Source organism: Vombatus ursinus, unplaced genomic scaffold, assembly GCF_900497805.2.
Source record: "Vombatus ursinus unplaced genomic scaffold, bare-nosed wombat genome assembly UNPS02014799.1, whole genome shotgun sequence".
NCBI lineage: Eukaryota > Metazoa > Chordata > Mammalia > Diprotodontia > Vombatidae > Vombatus > Vombatus ursinus.
In genome coordinates, this window is record NW_020954577.1 from 31,556,160 (window position 1) to 31,570,526 (window position 14,367).

The 14,367-nt window shown below is 36.2% G+C and overlaps 1 long non-coding RNA gene across 1 annotated transcript in view; it reads right to left on the reverse strand.

Moving 5' to 3' along the window:
- The window catches only part of LOC114050490, a 152,943-nt gene that overhangs the window by 8,124 nt on the left and 130,452 nt on the right, over window positions 1-14,367 (reverse strand). Inside the window, exon 5 of the long non-coding RNA XR_003570012.1 lies at window positions 933-1,026. This is a non-coding gene — a long non-coding RNA (uncharacterized LOC114050490). The remainder of the gene's footprint in view (window positions 1-932; window positions 1,027-14,367) is intronic.

Here is a 14,367-nt window from a genome sequence, read left to right on the forward strand (position 1 = left end):
CTTCTGAAGGCCCAAGTTGGCATCATGTAACATAAATTTGTAGAGGATCCAGTGAGCAAGGCTTTACAATTTTCTCTAGTTTTGTTCAGCATCATATGAGTAGGAGTGAAAGCAGAGGATGATGAGAGAGATTCAAAGCAAAATCAGCAATTGGATAAGGAGGCAAGGAACTCTCCAGAGGACAGTGTAGAGCAGAACTGGTTCACTAAAGGGTGGAAATGGGGAAAGGAAGAGTGCACATCAGTGCAAGAGTGACAGTCTGGGAGAGAACTGAGGGGTAGACAGACTGGAGGTCACAGTGAGGACAAAGAACGAGGTAGGAGGTTATAGGCATAAGGACAAGTTTAATCACAACTGATCATAATCAGATAAAGGCATTTCAGAGTTCCATGATGAACATGGAAGTGGAACACTTTGCGGGTGATGGCAAAATCAAAGATATGATCACTTCTGTGTGTAGCTGACGTAAGGTAGAAGACTAGATCATAGGAAATGAGTACACTGAGGAACTGGGAAGGTAAGTTGTTGAAGAGAATATCAATATATATGTTCAAATCCTCTAGCAGGAAGGTAAGAATTTGAGCACAAAGAAAAAATGTTAGCCAGATACTCAAATCATTGAAGAAGGAAGGAGAGTATCCTGAAGATCAGCAGATTAATAAGTACCAGAATATTAATTTGTGGTAACTATGGATTGATTGAACCTCAAAGGAGGAGAAGTGAATGAGTGATAATCTTAGTGTGACAGTCTGGAAATGACAATGGGGAAGAAAGATTACTTGATTGCCCACATCCAGTCACTGGAGTATGAGTTAAAGTTTAACTGCTGGGAAGGTAGGCAAGGAAAACTGTGTCATCAGAAGAGAGAGTGTCTTCAGAATTTTGATATTATGAAATTCCATAAATTATGAGTGCATTCAATAAAGACATACCTGTAAAATTATATGTATACAGTCAAGGAGGTTACATTTCCTCTCTCTTCTCAGAACTCTCAGCTCACATCCAGTGACTTATATCAGGAACATGCTAAGAGAGAAAACACCGAGGACAAAACTCACTTTTTAGTAAGCTAATAATAGAATAATGTTATAATCCAATACATTCTCAAGAGGCCACATGATACAGCTGATAAGGAGCTGGCTTCAAGTTCTGCTGCTGATCCAGACTAGCAGTAAGACCAAAAACCAGGTGCTGAATAACCACAATGCCAAGAAACTGATGAACTGAGAGGAAGCAAGGGCAAGGACTCTGGCTGGGACTTAGATATTTTGATTTGTGTATCTCCTCCAGCATGAAGACAATATCGAATAAGAACTTCAAAAAATGTTCATTTAACAAATGCGTTGAATTAACTCCATTACCAATAGGAAACTGTGGCTAATGCAAATCAATCATTTTAGCATCCCTGTCAAATGAACCCTTCCAATATAATCATGATATTAAAGCATAACTCTTTACTCCAGAGATTGTATAGAACTATAACTATCCAGTTTACAATATTCATGAAATTCCCTTCTCCCAAATTCTCCCAGACCACTTTTCATTAAGCATGATCTGGAACTAAACTGGATTTCGAAAAAGCCAATTATTCTAACCTATTATCAGGAAATTACTTGTACCTTGAGAAAATCAAATTGATCCTGTATCATTTTCTTACTGATCCTATTTATAAGTAATTGATTTTGCCCTGTAACTGTTTAAGTCATGGTCTTTGTTCTGAACTTAGATCAGAGTTCAGCTGGCCTATAATGGGCTAGGTCAAAAAAAAAAATTCTAGCTCTCCTGCTGCAAGGAATTTTGCTAACCTTGGAGAATGTGTGAGAAAGCAAGGGAGTTTGGGCCTGAGAACTTCACTCCACCAAGCTATCCTTCAAGGATGTCTGGTTTGCTGTCCAAAAATCTGGGCCACTATCTCATACAAGGCCCCAAACAAAGAGTACTTCTTAGTCTCATGAGAAAAGAAGAGAGCTTCTTGTTAGCCCTCTGTACCAAACTTCCAACTAATCATGTTGTTCCTTGCACCTCATCTTTGTAAACCAATCACACTGCTCTAAATCCCAAGATATCATTTACCCTTACTCTGTTCTTTGTACTGTACTCCCCCAAACCTATATAAAAGGAACTGTCTTTTTACTCAGAGTCTTTGGCATTAATGAAGGCAAGCCACTTACCAATTTATTGATGGGTAGCATGCCCTTGCTTATAAATGTTATCTTGTTCAAAGATCTACATCAGTTCACCCTTATGTTAAAATTCTATCACTGCAACCTCATGAGAAGAGAATCTAGTAAGGGATGTCATGAAATTGAGTCATTTCTGTTTTGACTTCATTCCCGAGAGTCTTGGGTTCCAATTCTGTTCAGACCAAGTCAGAATTTCTCTCTCTGGAAAGCTAATAAGTTGGAACCAAGAGGGCAGAATAGCAGGAAGAATATAGCTGAATTCACCCCCACAACCACTTCGTAAAGAATCAGAAAACACACCAGGCTGATTCCTGATCAGGAAATCCAATGGGGGGGGAACGGGAACAACAAAACCCACTAGTCATTTTCCTAGCCCATGTCAGCACAAGGAGATAGGTCAATGGGCCCAAGGGATAAGTTCTGGACAGAAATGTTCCAAATGACATCTTCTATCACAGGGACTAAAAGTGGACTGAGGTTCTGCATGAGGTCCTGGACACATAGGGAAGGTCCTAATTTTGTTAAACGAGCACAAACAGGTACCAAAGTGGATGCTCCAGGGCCAACTTAGAGGACTATCCTTGTACCAGTCAGGGTGAGAAGCAGGCCCATGGCTATGTTCTGAGGAAGAAGCAAGTTTAATCCATCAATCCACATTTATTAGATGCCCATTATATGCCAGGCATCATGCTAACTAGTATGGACACAAATTCAGAAGAAACAAGCATTTATGGAGTTCCGTCTCCAAAAAGAGAGCAGCATTTCAGCTCTAGCTTTCAGTGAAGTCTGAAGCCTGAGGAGGAACAACCAGGACAGGAACCGAGGACCAATGAGGAGTCTGTAGTTGTGTCACTCTGAGCCTTCAGGGCTTCCCAAGGAGACGTAGTGTTAAAATCCACATTCATGTCCGGAACTTGCAAACTAGGTTGAGTGCAGCAGCTGGGGTGGGAGCAAGGATAGGGGAATTTGATTTTGCCTTGGATAAGACTACTCTGGGATCACTCAAAGCATGCAAGTCCCCAAGCCAGGATATCTCCAAGATCTTAGAATAACATAATATTCAGTAAATCTGATACAGCAGCAAAAGGACCCAAGGGAGCACAAGCTCAGATCAGACATCACCTCGAGAAGAATACGGTATCCAGCCCAAACATAAAATCCAAAGATGGGAGGTAGGCTGGAAGAATGAGCAACTGGAAAAATAACCACACTTTAAAGTGCTAGTATAGTAATGGGCACGTTCAAGACACAAACTTCAAAGAAGATGACTCCAAAATAACTACAAACAAAGCCTCAAAGAAGAACACAGGTTGGGCACAAATTCAACTAGAATTACTCTAGAAGAAATAAAGCAAGAGTTTTAAAATGTTTATATAAATGAACTGAGAATGCTAAATGAAAAATTAGAAAAGAAATGAGCCCTTAGAAAGTATTGTAAAGGGAATTAACAGCTTGGCAAAGGAGAAATAAACCTTTTCTAAGGGGTAAAACTGCCTGAAAATTAGAATAGGCCAAATAGAAACCAAAAATCCATGAAACAATGAAACACATTAAAACAAAGTCAAAAGACTGGGGGAAAATGAAATAAAATGTAATTTTACATAAAAAACAACTACTTGGAAAACAGTGAGGAGAAAAAATTTGAAAAACATAGGACTACCTCAAAGTCAGGACCAAAAAAAGAACCTAAACATACTATTTTTTAAAATCTCAAAACTGCTTAGACCTCTTAGAATTAGAGGGAAAAGTGGGAATAATAAGAATTTACCAGACACCTCCTGAAAGAAACCCCAAAATAAAAAGTCCCAGAACATTATGGCCAAAATCCAGGGTTTCTATGTCAAAGAAAAAATACTGCAAGCAGCCATAACAAAAGAACTTAAACATGAAGGAGCCATAATCGAGATCACACCAGATTTAGTAGCCACCATTATAAAAGTCTGGGGGAGCTTGGAACAAAATATTTCGCAAGGCAAAAGGTTTATAACAAAATTGAGTATAATGTTATGGAGGAAAAAAAAAACAAAACAAACATGTACCTTTAATAAATGATAATTTCCAAGCATTCAAGATGAAATGACCACAATTACAAAGAAACTCTGAAATACAATTAAGGGGAAACAAGAAAAACCATAAAAGCAATCATAAGAGACATTTCAAACAAGGATAAACTATTACATCCTAACATCCATACATGTGTACCCTTAGACCTCAATCATCAGGAGTCATGTAGGGAATCTAATAAGACAGACAGGGTAGGAGTGGGATATGTGTATGATTTAAGCTTTAATGATCTTAAAAGAATAAAAATAGAAATGAAGAAAAATACTCGGTGGGAAAAGGGGAGAGGAATGATAGGGAAAACTATCTCATAACTGGGGTGAATAAGTAGAAGACTACAGAATAATGGAGAAAGGAGTGGGAGAAGTGGGTATCACTTGAACTTCATTGCCATCTTAATTGGCCAAAGGAGGGAAATACATACTCAGAGTTGGGTACAGAAATAATTTCACTCAACAAGAAAACAGGAGGAAAAAGGGAGAAGAAGGAAAAAAAAAAGGGAGGGGATAAGAAGAATGGTAAATTAAGGGAAGGATTAGTTCTAAATAAAACAAACTCTAACTAAGGAGGCTGAATTATGAAGAAAAGTTTAACAGAAAATAAGAAGGAAAACAGAAGGAAAAGAAGGATGGGGGTGGGAAGAAGGGTGCTTGTAAGAGGCAAAGTAGAATGCACCAAACCTAGTACACTGGTACTAAGTATACTCCTCTCTCAATATCCTCTTTTACTTTAGGGGGAAAGGGAGTAGAAGAGAACCAAAGAGAAGGAAAAGTATAATACAATAGGAGGGAAGGAATTAGACAATTAACAATCAGACCTATGAATACACAAACAAAATCAATGCAACTAAAATCAAAAAAGAGCAAGTAAATGGGAAAAATCCTTTGCAGCAAGTTTCTCTGACAAAGGTATCATGTCTTTTTTTTTTTTTTAATAGCTTTACGGATGTTTTGCTGTTACAAAGGTCTCATTTCTAAAACAGAGAGGGAACTGATCAAAATTTATAAGAAAAAGAGACATTCTCCAGTTGACAAATGGCCAAAAGATGTTTGAAATATGTCTTGTGATCGCTTTTTCAGTTTCTTTTGTTTCCCCTTAATTGTATTTCAAAGTTTCTTTGCAACTGTGGTCATTTCATCTTGAATGCTAGGAAGTTATCATTCATCTTTTTAGCAGAATAAATCCAAGCTATCAATAGGCACTTGAAAAAATACTCTTAAATCACTAATTATTAGTGAAATACAAATTAAAACAACTCTGAAGTTCTAGTTATCAGTTTGGCAAATTTGACTAAAAAAGTAAAATCATAAATGATGGAAGAGCTGTGCAAAAGCAGCTACGCTAATGTGCTTATGGCAGACCAGTGAAACACTTGAGCCATTCTGGAAAGCAATTTGTAATTATGTACAAATAGCTATGAAACTGCATTTTCTTCTATCAAGCAATATAACTACTAGGTCTATACTCCAGAGATCAAGGAAACAGCAAAAGGACTCATAAAAACAAAAATATTGATGGTGTCCTGTTTGAAGGTGCAAAGAATTAGAAACTAAGGGTGTGCCAATAAAATAAGAATGGCTAAACACATAACAGTATATGGAATATGATAGAATATTATTGTTCTGTAAGAAATGATGAAGGGGATAATTTCAGAGGAGCTTGGGAAGTCTTGTATAAAGTGATGCAGAATGATATCAGCAGAACCAGGAGAATAATTTAGACAATAACAACAATTATTATAAAAACAAAAGACTAAGGAACTCTGAGGCAGTGACCAACCATGATTCCAGAGGATTAATGATAAAACATGCTACCCTTCTCTTGACAAGTAATGAACTGAAGAATACAGATTGAGAACTTTTTTTGGACATGACCAATGCAGGAATTTGTTTTACTTATCTATATGTGCTCATAACAATTTTTCCTCCCTTTCTATTCCAAGAAGAAAGCAATAAGGGGAAGGAAGGAAAAGACAGGAGAGAAAAAGGATTTGCATTGACTCAAAAAATAGGAATAAATTTAATTTTAATGAGTCCTACCAATTTTTAGATTTCTTAGGGTAGATTCAGAGTCATCTAGGCCTCACCATACACTGTTAAATTTGTTAGTTTGTCTTCATTCACTTCACTGTGGCAGTCTGAGCTACAGAAGTCTTCAAAATTGTTACTTTCCTCAGCATATGAGAATACAGACATACTTTTTTAAAAGTCTCTTTTAAATCTACCCTTAAATTTGGTGCATTAAAATAAGAAGATGTACATGTCAAGAAATTCTTTTGGATTTCACTTGTTACAAACTCACGACATTGTCCATAATTTTGTTTCTTGCTGTATCCAAATTCTTAGTTCCAGACTTATTAAATTATTCCGCATGTCATTAACTGTCTCTCCTTATGTTATTCCATTTGTTTCTAGTTTCTACCTTTTTTTCAAACTATTGCCTTGTTGTAACATCACCTGCCTGTCACCTTTTATCCCACAAACATTGTAAATTATCTAAGTTGAACTGTGCAAAAGAAGCAGCTCAAATCACAATGGGTAATTTTGGTAAACTGAAGTAATTTTAGATAAAATGCGCTAATTTATGGAGGAAAGCAGATGAAATCTAGTCACTATCCCTGTCATTCTGTAATGCTGAAGATGATTTAGTGATCAGAAAACAGAAACAGTAGCATTAATTAAAATGTGGTATGGTAAATGGGTATGATGGTAGAATTATGATAAATTTACTTACTCAGATAAATATTTTCTACTCTGTGGATCACACTGGGCACCAAGATGGCAGAGCAGTGTAAAGCAGTACAATAAGACAACCCATATCCCACCCTCAAAAAAAAAAAAAATCTTCCAAACAAATCTGGAAAATATGTTAAACTGAATCCTGATAGGGAAATCCAAGAAAAAAAAAATCACAATGCATCATTTTCCTAGTGCAGGATGGCATAAGGAGACAGACTAAGAGGTCTGTAGACAGGTCTGGCCAGGAACAGTTTCACAGAGCACTCCAGAGGCTGTGCACCATATAAGAGGCCCCAGATTTATGACACAGGAACAAGCTCAAACTGCAAAGTTTGTTATCCACTACTAGCTGTGGGTCAAAGATGCAGGATGGAAGGAGGGGGATCTGCACCCGGGGTGGGGGGTGTTGTAGGGTAAGGAACAAGCCCTTGAAAATGTACCAAAAGCAAAGTAAGTTCAGAAGCTAGCAGAGCAGGCAAGGGGCTCAGGCCCCAGGGGCACAGAGGGTTTCAGTTCTACCTTCTAGCCTAAACTGAAACCCACAGAATAAATGGGGTGATAATCCCAGAGCAAAGAAAAGGGAGTCTGAAGTTGTGTCATTATGAACCAGCAGAGTTTCCCAGCAGGCTAAGAGCACATGAACCTACAGGTGCTCAGACCCAAACCAGATCAGGAACTTGCAGACCTCAGGCCAAGGAGAGAAATAATCAGAATGTTCTGGATCCTGCAGATCCCCAGACTGACTTGTCCTTGAGGTCTTGGAAAACCATCTGAAGAAAAAGCAATAGGACCAGCCCAGACTCTCCCTCCAGAAGTACAAAGAGCTGGCCCTCACATCAAGATGGAAGTGCAAAAGCAGACTGGAGAAAGAAGAGGTGTAGATAGGGAGGATCCCCCGGATCCCACCACAAAAAACTATTATGTTGACAGGGATGCTTAAGACACAAATACAGAAAAGAATAAACTTCAAAATAGCTGCAAAGAAACCACAGATTGGGCTCAAATAGAACTTCTGGAAGAATGCAATAAATAATTTTAATATTTTTAGAAATTAAAGGAGAGGGGCAGCTAGGGGTGCAGTGGATAGAGCTCCAACCTTGGAGTCAGGAGGACCTGAGTTCAAATCCGGCCTCAGACACTTGACACTTACTAGCTGTGTGACCCTGGGCAAGTCACTTAACCCCAACTGCCTCACCAAAAAGCAAAAACAAACAAACAAAATTTAAAAAAATAAAAAGAAAGAAATTAAAGGAGAGTGATTGAGGGAAAAAAATTGGAAAATAAATGAGTTAGAGAAGAAAAATTCATAACAAGAAGTATAAATCCTTCCTCAAGCAACAAAATCCCTGAAAATTAGAATGAACCAAACAGAAGTCAATGACTCCATAAGATAACAATATACATTAAAATAAAGTCAAAAAATTGAAGAAAAAAACAAGAAAATAAAGGTATCTCACAGCAAATATAATTGACCTAGAAAACATATCAAAGAGAAAAACAAATTTAAGAATTATTAGACAAAAGTATCATATGTCTTGCCTTCTCCATGGGTTGGGGGATGGGGAGTGAGAAGGAAAAGAGTTTGGAACTGAAAATAAAAATTTCAAAAATATAATAAAATAGGCAAAGAATCATTAGAAAACCTGAAAGCAGGGGGTGGGGGTCTTAGCATTATAGTGCAAGAATTCTTAAAATTGCCTAGATCTCTTAGAACCAAAGGACAAAGTGGCAATAGAATCTTTCAGTCACCTCCTGAAAGAAATCCCCAAATGAATTCCCAGAAATAGAGCCAAAATCCAGAGCTTCAAATTCAAAGAAAAAATAACACGAGCAGCCAGAAATAAACAATTCGATTACAAAGGGGTTACAATCAGGACCACAAATAAGTTAGAAGGCACAAACATAAAGGTGTGGAGAGATTAGAATATGATCATTCAGAAAGTAAGGGATATGGGCTCACAGCCAAGAATAACTTCCTCAACAAAACTGGGGGGCAAAATGTACCTTTCACAAAATTGTGGACTTCCAAGCATTTCTGATGAACTGAACAGAGCTGCATAGAAACTCTGAAACTTAAACACAAGAGTTAAGAGAAACATAAAAAGTTAAACACAGGTGAACAATCATAAGGGACTAAACAAATATAAACTGTTTAATTCAAATATGAGGAAATGGCAGATGTATCCCCAATGAAATCTCCTCTTCAGGCATCAGAGAGTAGAACTAGAAAAGGCCTGGGAGTGGGTTTTGGGTTTTTTGGGGGTTTTTTTTGTGTCTTGATGAACTTAAGGGAAAAAAATGAAAAGAAAGGGGAAGAGGAATACACTGGGGTGTGGAGAAGGAAGGGAAAGAAAGGCTAGAGGAAATTATCTCATATAATCAGATCATGCAAGTAAACATCTATACAAAGAGGAGGTAATTGGGAGAAGCAGCTGACACCTGAACATAAATACACAGAGGTGGGTACAAAAAATTTTCCCTCAACAGGAAAATGGGAAAAGGAGAGAAGGAGGAATTAAAAGGAGATTAAGGGGGGATTAGTAACTCTAAGAATGTACAAAAATATTTATAGCTCTTTCTTAGATGTCAAAGAATTGGAATCTGAGGAGGTGCCCTAGGGCATTGGGGCAACTGGGGAATAGTTGAACAAGTTATGGAATATAAATGTGATGGAATACTGTTGTGCTATAAGAAATAATGAGGGGAGTGGTTTCAGAGAAACCTGGGAAGATTTCTATGAACTGATGCAAAGTGAAGTGAACAGAATCAGAAGTGATGCATACAGTGACAATAATATGATGAAAACAAACAACTTTGAAAGAATTAGGAACTCTGATTGAGGCAATGACCGACCACAATTCCAGAGGACTAAAGATGAAACATGCTATTCATTACCTAACAGAGTGGTAAAGGACTCAGTGTGCAGTATGAGATATTTTTTTGAACATGGCCAAAGCAGAAATCTGTTTTGCTTGACCATACATTCTTGTAATAAGTTTATTTTTCTTTCATTCTTTCCCATGGAAATCAGGGCAGTATTGGGGTAGAAGAGCAGAATGGAAGGAGAGAAGGCAGAATTTTGTTGTCTCTTCCTCCTCCTCCTCCTCCTCCTCCTCTTTCTCTCTATCTCTGTCTGTCTGTCTCTCTCTCTCTCTCTCTCTCTCTCTCTCACACACACACTCACACACACACACACACACAGAGAAATTATTAAAATCTCTTTTAAAAACTGGAAAAGCTTGAAGGGTCCAATATAGCAATATATGCCTGTAATTCAGGGGCCAGCTTCTAACTAACCAGAGTTCTAGTCACCCAGCGACAAATATTTTTCACCAGAACTAGTAAGTTATGGAGTTAACCTTGAATGTGTATCAGTGGTGAAAATACTCAAAGAGACAAAATTAGAGATACCTGAAACTGAAGTACTTTTTTGGAAAATAAAAAAACAATTTCCTCAAAGTCACCATATAATAAATTTACAAAGGAACTTTAATTTTCATATACTTTTTTACAAAACACATTCTCTCTTCATCTTATAAATACATTGTGAATGTGAAGAGGGTACAAGATTCTGTCCCATTTCTATCTATCTATATGTGGCCTCCTTGACACTTTACTTACAAGATTTGCAAAGGAAAAGTACTGCCCCCCAAAAGGGCATGTACAAAGCCAGCATCTTTCTCAATGATTTACTGAAAGCAGCAGCTTGTTTTAATAAACCCATCCCAAAACATAAAATTGATTGAACCAACTGCTGTGCAGGGCATACACCACAGCTGATAAAAATCATTCAAGATTTTTATTCTTACAGAATCTCTTTCAAGCTTGAAGAGGGTTTTTCCCCTACTCTAATTACATAGGGTAACAAAATAAAATTTTCTTTAAGATGTGCTACAAAAGTATGAAACCATTAAAACAGCAAGCACCCAAATAATAATTTTTCCATACTAAATCATATTTAAATTAAACGGTGTTTTCTGGGCAAGAAACCACTAATCAATTTTCAAGTCAAGCATTTACTAAGTGCGTACTATGTGCCAGGCCCTGTGTTAAAAGCTGGGTATATAATCAGAAGGAAAAAGATAGTCTCTGTCTTACCCTCAAGAAGCTCACAGTCTCATGTAGGGGAAAACATGAAAACAAATATGTATAAACAGGATAGGTAAAGGATAAATTGGAAGTAATCTCAGAGAGAAAACACCAGACATTATATTTTAAAATTCATTTTGGTTATTAGAATTAAGACTTCTGAACAGGTAAAGTAAAATTGTCATTAACTACTGCTATACACTTTTCATTATTTAGAAAAGTTTTAAAATATAAATAATCCTCCATATAATTAAATATAAAAGTATTTTTAAAATAGAAATATTTTCCCATATCTGAAAACTTAATTTCTTTATAATAGACATAGCCTATTTGACTGATAAACAAAGAATTTCAGTCTGCCATTACATGTTATGTGAGGCTTTCATTTGTATTTTTATAATAAAGTAATTTTATAGTATTTGTGTCACAATGAAGGACAAAGATAAGCCAACTGTTTAGATTCTTCGCCTTTATGTTGTGGCTTTGATCACTAACAATGCAGCCTGAACAGCCAACAGAAGGCTGACATTTCATAAAATATGCAGTGATAAAAACTAATACTGTAGCATCTGGGAGCGATATATAAAATGCAGAAATACACCTAATAACTGTGATCTTAAATTACAAGTTACTAAAAGCAAAATAAAAAGCATACCTAAAATGAAGAAAGAGAAGCACAAAAACAGATCTTAAACATACTTTTCTCTAAAAAAAACAAGTTTAATAAACAATACAAGTGATTGGGTTTATAACACCTTCTTTGAGATTTCTACTGGTTCTCCAGATCCCAAAAGCGATTGCATTCTAGAAAAAAGTATCCCTCTTGGAGCATCAAAAAATTCCTTAGTGAAATACAATCATAAGGCTAAAATACAATCAGAAGAAATTTGCTTTTCTCCAACATCACAAAAAAACAAAGCATTAACGTACCAGTGAAGATTCATTTAGTAGGAGTCCATAAACCATGACCAAAAGAAGAAAAAAATTTCTAATAATCTACAGACAAGTTTTTCACGAAGACATCATTTTAAATCCCTATCTTAAAATCATTGTCTTTCACACAAAATTAGCAAAAGTTCAATGCTTTCTAAATAATTTTAACTCTGATTAAGAACTTTTCTAGAAATTGGAGAGTAAAAACTAATTGTATTTATTATTATGGTAGTATTTAATTTCAAATTATACATCAAAATCAGAGTCTATTTTAAACTTTTCTATATTAGAGGAAATAAATGCAAAATAAAAGTCATATTCAATGCTTCAATAATTCTTAAGTACACTTTGACTAAAACACACACACGCACACACACACACACAATAACAGCTATGTATGTGGGAGGCAATTGTCCTAGTGCTTATAATTAGCAGCTGAATTTGGGGATTTCACTGCTTAATGCACACCCACCTGCCTGTTATTCTTACCATGGCTTTTTATGTCATTTAATGGAGATAAATACTCTTTTCCTACCTCATATTTACATCAATGCCAATGAATTTTTTTAAGCTGTTAAAAAAGGTTAAACAGCAGTCTCAACATCACTCTTCATCTCCCACTGGACAAAGAACCGCATTACAAGACTGAGGCTAGATGAAGACATATTTACATTTATAATGCTCCTAACTATAACGTTTATGTAAATTTTGATTTTCATATTTGCAAATATAATTCTTTTCCTTTTCACTGAATACTTTGCTAATATTTAAACATTAACATTGACTATTAGAAAGGAACTCTAAGGAGGACAAAAAAAGCCCATGACATACAAAGATGCTATCTGAACACCAGAATAATAATTCAGAGCAGAAGACTTTCTTCTAAAAGAATCACCTAACTTGATTCTAACTTTGTTTATTCTCTCCAAAAGACGGCTGAAACAAAGCTCTTCAAATTTTGATTACTCTCTACACAAAAAAGTTGAATAATATAAACAAAGTTCTTAAACTTGTTTCCAAAGAATGTCATTTTTTGATACAATTTCCCAAATTTCACATATATTTATTCTTATACTAGTATTGTTTTAAGGTCATTAAGCTACTATTCCTTCTTTTGATACATACATTCTGTTTGACTTGCCTAGCTCATTGAGGAGATATGTGTTTTAAAAAATGCAGTCTGTGTGCAAATTTATAAACAAGGAATAAATGATCTCTAAGGACTAGAATGCCTTATAGTAGGTCCTTAATAGTGTTTAGAATTGATCAACAAAACTTTCAAGAGTTTCCTACTTTACTAAAAGATACAGCACCTAATGAAAGTGATGTTGGTCAATTATTAACCAATTACAGCAATATTTCTCCAATTTGTTGTGACGATGATTTCGAGCTCCAAAATTTATATAAAGATGAAAGAATCTATTCAAGAAAACAAAAAGGCATTTTTTTCCCAAATATATTTGTTATAACCTGCTCATTTACCTTCTCTGTTGCCTTGGCTTCAATTATGCAAAAGGCAAATTGATCAAGAGAGATGTTCTTTAAATGTATAATGCTGTTAAATTTTTAAATTTTAAAGTCTAGAGTTAGAATGAAAATAAATCACATATATTATCTTGGTCTCAGTTTCTCCCACTTGTCGTATCATAAGACTCACTGTATGTCCCACTAAATTAAGTTTCATTTTTAATGACGAAAAGTTGGGCAACAGAGCAAAAAAAGAAGAATGAGCAGAGATTTCCTGATTATGTGACCAATAACACAGAAAATTAGACATTTTCTCTGGTCCTCATTAGCTCTCAGAAAACCGTCAAAAAGAGGAACTTCAGTGGTAAAGAAATTACAGCTAAACCCCTAGGACAAGAGGTAAAGGGGCCCAAAAGAGTAACACCTATAGTATGAATGAAAAGAGGAAAATACTAAATCAGGATGCCTTCATTCAGCACCCCCAAGTCTCCACTCTCCAGCTGGTACACAAACCATTCCACAGACTTATATTTTGGGAGCCACTCAGTGACTTTTCTCCGTTCTTGTTCTTTGCCTTTTTGAATGTTACAACAAGCAACAGGCATTAACTCTGACCAAGGAAATGAGCAGGAGAACAGAGTCAGAGGATGAAAATTAAGCACATTGCTCTTTGGGGTGGCACTAAGGTTAGGTAAACCTAAGAATGCAGAGGATCTGATTGGAAGATGCCCATCCCTCCAATTCTTATTCCTCCAATCTTGTAAAAAGCAGCAAAAACTGATTTAGCCCAGCAATGGAACTAAAGACTTAGGGAAGTGGAACAGGGGGTCAAGGTATATAGCTGCACTGACCTTGAAGAAAAGAGAACTGGAATCAAACTGTAGCCAGTTCTATTC